The following is a 6,516-nucleotide window of genomic DNA, read 5'->3' as shown; positions in this document are numbered from 1 at the left end:
ATTATGTTCCAGCACCAACTCCTAAGTCTAAAGTCCAGTCTCATCTAAATATTTCAATAAGAGGTGAATGAAACTCAAGGTACAATATATTCTAAGGCAAAATTCTTCTCCAGCTGTGAACCTATGAAACCAGATAAGTTACTCACTTCCAAAATACATGATGGGACAGACATAGGATAGACATTCCCAAAGGGAGCAATACAAAAGAAGGAAGAGTAATGGGTCCTGAGGAAACCTAAAACCTAGTAAGGCAAATCCATTAGGTATTAAGATGTAAGAAAAGTCTGTTTTGGTTCCATGCTGTGTCCTCCAAGCCCACTGGGTGGCAGTCATTCCTATAGCTCAGTGGGGCAAGCTCACCCCTTTGGCCAGACAGGTCCAAGGCTCTTCATAGAGTCCCCACACACTGGGGCTTTACATGGGAACAGTGGTCCCACCCTTTAAAACCAAGACAGAGGCAGCCTTGTCCCCACCATCCCCTGGGCCTGTGCAGCCTGTAGTGGGAGTGGCAGCCTTGATGATCTCTGAATTAAATAGTGGGTCCTTCTTCCTTTCCCTTTTCTTGGAGAATAGCACATGTTCACAGCTGAATAGCTCTATGGTCTTGGCTTGTAAAATCTAAGAAGTTCAACAGCCTTCCTTCATTCTCTCCCACTTTCTCTGTCCCCACTAGTTCAAACTGCCTATATCTTGGTTGATGTAATCCTATTTCTATTCCTGATCTCTGATGAGATGGCTGATAAAGTTCATGTGTCACATTCATAATGTCTTTATCAAATGATTGCTCAAACACACCCTTAGTATTTGCTTTAGATCAAGATTTATCATTTTTGCAACATGAATAGGCTGAGATTTTTCCAGAGGTCCAAGTTCTGGTTCTTTTTTATTTAATAGTTACATTTTCAGCATCTTCAATTTATCTCTCTCCTTTGGCATTTTACTACAAGTAGTTGGGAGCAATCAAGTCACTCTTTCAATACTTTGCTTAGAAATCTCTCAGCTAAATATTCAATTTCATTGCTCACAAGCTCTACCTTCTAAAAATATTAGAACATGAACTTAATTTACCCAAGTTCTTCCCTGCTTTATATAACAAGGATCTCCTTTTCTCCAGTTTCCAATAACATGTTCCTCATCTCCATTAGCAATTTTACCAGAATGGTCTTTACCAAGGCCAATTATTTCTACCAAGATTCTATTCATGATTGTTTATGTATTCTCTGAGGAGATGGAAGTTTTCTCCAGGGCTCTCTTCATTTCTTTTCAAGCTCTCATCAGAATCAACCCTAATGTCCACATTTGTATCATATACCTCAATATTTCTCCAGCTTAAGTTATTAAAGAATTTTTTTAAATGCCAGGGTAATGGTCTTGTTAAATTTGGCTGAGCAGGAGGATTAAAGATGGTGGTGTGAGAGGTGAGACAGAGGCTTCCTCCTAAAACTGCATACAATTCAAAAATATAGTTGGTGCAACTAATCCTGAGAGAGCAACAGGAAAGAGGACTGCACCAGACTGTGCAGAGAAAAGAGCAGACCTCACCGAACGGGGTAAGTTATGAGAGCTGTGTCCTGGCGGGACCCGAGCCCCTCCCCTACCCCAGCTCACCAGCGGGATGAAGAGAAACTGTGCAGGGAGGGAGTGGAAGGCCTGGGACTGCTGAATACCTAACTCCGGAGATCTCTGGGAGCACAAACCTACGTTTCATGGTGCTTTCATGATACGGGTATGATTATGGGATAGGAAAGCAATGACAGGCAGAATTCCTGGAGAGACTGAGATTACAGCCAATTGTGGAAAGCAGGGATCCATATCCGGCTGCTCTGGGACAAAAGTTTACACCTGTGTGCTCTGCCCACTGGTTCAGGCAGTGGAGAAATGCATAGCAGCCAGGAAGCAGGAAACAGCTCTTAGGTATTAAGATGTAAGAAAAGTCTGTTTTGGTTCCATGCTCTGTCCCCAGGCACCAGTACCACTCCCCTGCGACTGCTGACATTGCTTCAGGGGCTGAGCAGCTTGGAACAGAGATTCTGGACACTAGAGGGCGCCATATACAAATATGAAACACCAGTGGAACCTGGTCCAGAGTAAATTAATATAACTCCAGAGAAAGATTTAAATGACATGGACATATGACTTTTCCTGAAAGGGAGTTCAAAATAAAAATCGTCAACATGCTAATGGACGGATGGAAAAATATCCAAGAACTCAGGAATGAATTCCAGTCTGAGATCCAATTGTTGGAGAGCACAAATGGAGGGTATTAAAAGCAGGTTGGATATGGTGGAGGAGACGATAAATGAAATAGAAACTAGAGAAGAGGAATACAAAGAAGCTGAGGCACAGAGAGAAAAAAGGATCTCTAAGAATGAAAGAATATTGAGAGAACTGACTAAAAGTGAAGGGATGGAAAAAGATTTTCATACAACTAACAGAGAGAAAAAAGTAGGAGTTGCAGTACTTGTATCAGACAAAATAGACTTTAAAACAAAGAAAGTCACAAGAGACAAAGAAGGATATTACATAACGATAAAGGGGTCAATCCAACAAGAAGATATAACCATTATAAATATCTATGCTCCAAACATAGGAGCACCACATATGTGAAACAAATACTAACAGAACTAAAAAGGGAAATAAAATGCAATCCATTCATTTTAGGAGACTTCAACACTCCACACACTGAAGGATGGATCAACCAGACAAGATAAGTAAGGAGACACAGGCACTGAACACAACAGAACAGATGGACCTAACAGACATCTACAGAACTCTACACCCAAAAGCAACAGAATACACATTCTGCTCAAGTGCACATGGAACATTTTCCAGAATAGATCATATACTAGGCCACAAAAAGAGCTTCAGTAAATTCAAAAAGATTGAAATTGTACCAACCAGTTTCTCAGACCCCAAAGGTATGAAATGAAATAAATTACACAAAGAAAATGAAAAATCCCACAAACACATGGAGGCTTCACAATATGCTCCTGAATAACCAATGGATAAATGACCAAATAAAAATAGATCACCAATATATGGAGACAAATGACAGCGATAATTCAACACTGCAAAACTGGGATGCGGCCAAGGCTGTGCTAATAGGAAAGTATATTGCAATACAGGCCTACCTCAAGAAAGAAGAACAATCCCATATAAGCAGTCTAAACTCACAATTAATGAAACGAAAAAAAAGAACAAATGAGGCCCAAAGTCAGTAGAAGGAGGGACATAATAAAGATTAGAGCAGCAATAAATAAAATTGAGAAGAATAAAACAATAGAAAGAATCAATGAAAGCAGAAGCTGTTTCTTCAAGAAAATAAACAAAATAGATAAACCCCTAACCAGACTTATAAAGAAAAAAGGAGAGTCTTCTCACATAAACAGAAACAGAAATGAGAAAGGAAAAATCACTACAGACACCACAGAAATATAAATAATGATTAGAGAATACCAAGAACAATTATATGCTAACAAACTGGACAACCTAGAAGAAATGGACAACTTTCTAGAAAAGTATAACTTCCGAGGTTGACCAAGGAAGAAACAGAAAATCAGAACAGACCAATTACCAGCAATGAAATTGAACTGGTAATAAAAAACCTTCCTAAGATCAAAACTCCTGGATCAACTGGCTCCACCACTGAATAATATCAAACATTTAGTGAATAACTAATACCCATTCTCCTTAAAGTTTTCCTAAAGATAAAAGAGGAGGGAATACTTTCAAACTCATTCTATGAGGCCAGCATCACTCTAATACCAAAACCAGGGAAAGACACCACAAAAAAAGAAAATTACAGACCAATATCCCTGATAAACATAGATGCAAAAATACTCAACAAAATATTAGCAAACCGAATTCAAAAAATACATAGAAAAGATCATCCATCATGATCAAATAGGATTTATTCTAGGGATCCAAGAATGGTACAACATTCAAAAATCCATCAACATCATCCACCACATTAACAAAAAGGACAAAAACCACATGATCATCTCCATAGATGCTGAAAAAGAATGTCACAAAATTCAACATCCATTCATGATAAAAACTCTCAACAAAATGGGTATAGAGGGTAAGTACCTCAACATAATAAAGTCCATATATGACAAACCCACAGCCAACATTACACTTAACAGAGAGAAGCCGAAAGCTTTTCCTTTAAGATTGGGAACAAGATAAGGATGCTCACTTTCCCCACTTCTGTTCAACATAGCAGTGGAGGTCCTAGCAAAGGCAATCAGGCAACACAAAGAAATAAAAGGCATCCAGATTGGTAATGAAGAAGTTAAACTGTCCCTGTTTGCAGATGACATGATATTGTACATTAAAAACCCTAAAGAATCCACTCTAAAACTACTAGTTCTAATATCTGAATTCAGAAAAGTTGCAGGATACAAAATTAATAAACAGAAATCTGTGGCATTCCTATACACTAACAATGAACTAGCAGAGAGAGAAATCAGGAAGACAATTCCATTCACAATTGCATCAAACAGAATGAAATACCTAGGAATAAACTTAACTGATGAAGTGAAAGAGCTATACTGTGAAAACTACAAGACACTCATGAGAGAAATTAAAGAAGATAACCAATAAATGGAAATACATCCCGTGCTCATGGATAAGAAGAATTAGTATTGACAAAATGGCCAACCTGCCTAAAGCAATCTATAGATTCAATGCAATCCCTATCAAAATACCAACAGCATTAATCAACAAACTAGAGTAAATAGTGCTAACATTCATATGGAACCACAAAAGACCCCAAAATAGCCAAAGCAATCCTGAGAAGGAAGAATAAAGCTATGGCGATTACACCTCCGAACTTCAAGCTCTACTACAAAGCCATAGTAGTCAAGACAATTTGGTACTGGCACAAGAACAGACCCATAGACCAGTGAACAGACTAGAGAGCTGTGATATAAACCCAGCCATACATGGTCAATTAATATATGATAAAAGAGCCATGGACATACAATGGGGAAATGACAGCCTCTTCAAGAGCTGGTGTTGGCAAAACTGGACAGCTACATGCAAGAGAATGAAGCTGGATTATTGTCTAACCCCATACACAGAAGTAAACTTGAAATGCATTAAAGACTTGAATGTAAATCATGAAACCATAAAACTCTTAGAAGACAACATAGGCAAATATCTCCTGAATATAAGCATGAGCAACTTCTTCCTGAACACATCTCCTCGAGAAAGGGAAACAAAAGCAAAAATAAACTCACGGGACTACCTCAAACTAAAAAGTTTTTGTATGGCAAAGCACATCATCAACAAAACAAAAAGGCATCCTACAGTATTGGAGAATATATAAGTGACATATCAGACAAGAGGTTAACATCCAAAATATATAAAGAACTTACATGCTCAACATCCAAAAAGCAAATAACCTGGTTAACAAATGGTCAGGGGAAATGAAGAGACAGTTATCCAAAGAAGAAATTCAGATGGCCAACAGACACATGAAAAGATGCTCCATATCACTAATCATCAGGGAAATGCAAATTAAAACCACAGTGAGATATCACCTCACACCAGTAAGGAAGGCCAGCATTGAAAAGACTAAGAACAACAAATGCTGGTGAGGATGCAGAGAAAGGGGAACCCTCCTACACTGCTGGTGGGAATGTTAACTACTTCAACCATTGTGGAAAGCAATATGAAGGTTCCTTAAAAAAATAAAACTAGAAATACCATTTGACCCGGAAATTCCACTTGTTGGAATTTACCCAAAGAATACAAGTTCTCATATTCAAAAAGACATATGCCTCCCTATGTTTCTTGCAGTGCTTTTTACAATAACCAAGATATGGAAGCAACCTAACTGTCCATCAGTAGATGAATGGATAAAGAAGATATGGTACATATACACAATGGAATACTATTCAGCCGTAAGAAAGAAACAAATCCTACCATTTGCAACAACATGGATGGAGCTTGAGGACATTATGCTCAGTGAAATAAGCCAGGCAGAGAAAGACAAATGCCAAATGATTTCACTAATTTGTGGAGTATAACAGTGAAGCAAAACTGAAGGAACAAATGGCAGCAGACTAAGAGACTCCAAGAAGGAACTAGTGGTTACCAAAGGGGAGGAGTGTGGGAGGACGGGTTGGGAGGGAGGGAGAAGGGAATTGAGGGGTATTATGTTTAGTACACTTGGTGTGGGGGATCACGAAGAAACAGTGTAGCACAGAGAAGGCAAATAGTGAATCTGTGGCATCTTATTACCCTGATGGATAGTGACTGCATTGGGATATGGGTAGGGACTTGATAATATGAGTAAATGTAGTAACCACATTGTTTTTTCATGTGAAACCTTCATAAGAGTGTATATCAATCATACCTTAATAAAATATTAAAAAATAAAATAAATAAAAAAATAAAGAATTGTCACATGTGAAAAAAAGATACAATCAATAGCCAGATAAATGGTCACACATTAAGTTACAATGTAAAGAACTCTGAACTACTAAGTCATTTTCTATCTTACCTCAA

This window comes from Manis javanica, chromosome 5 (genome assembly GCF_040802235.1).
Source record: "Manis javanica isolate MJ-LG chromosome 5, MJ_LKY, whole genome shotgun sequence".
Lineage (NCBI taxonomy): Eukaryota > Metazoa > Chordata > Mammalia > Pholidota > Manidae > Manis > Manis javanica.
Note: the sequence above shows the minus strand (reverse complement) of the source record.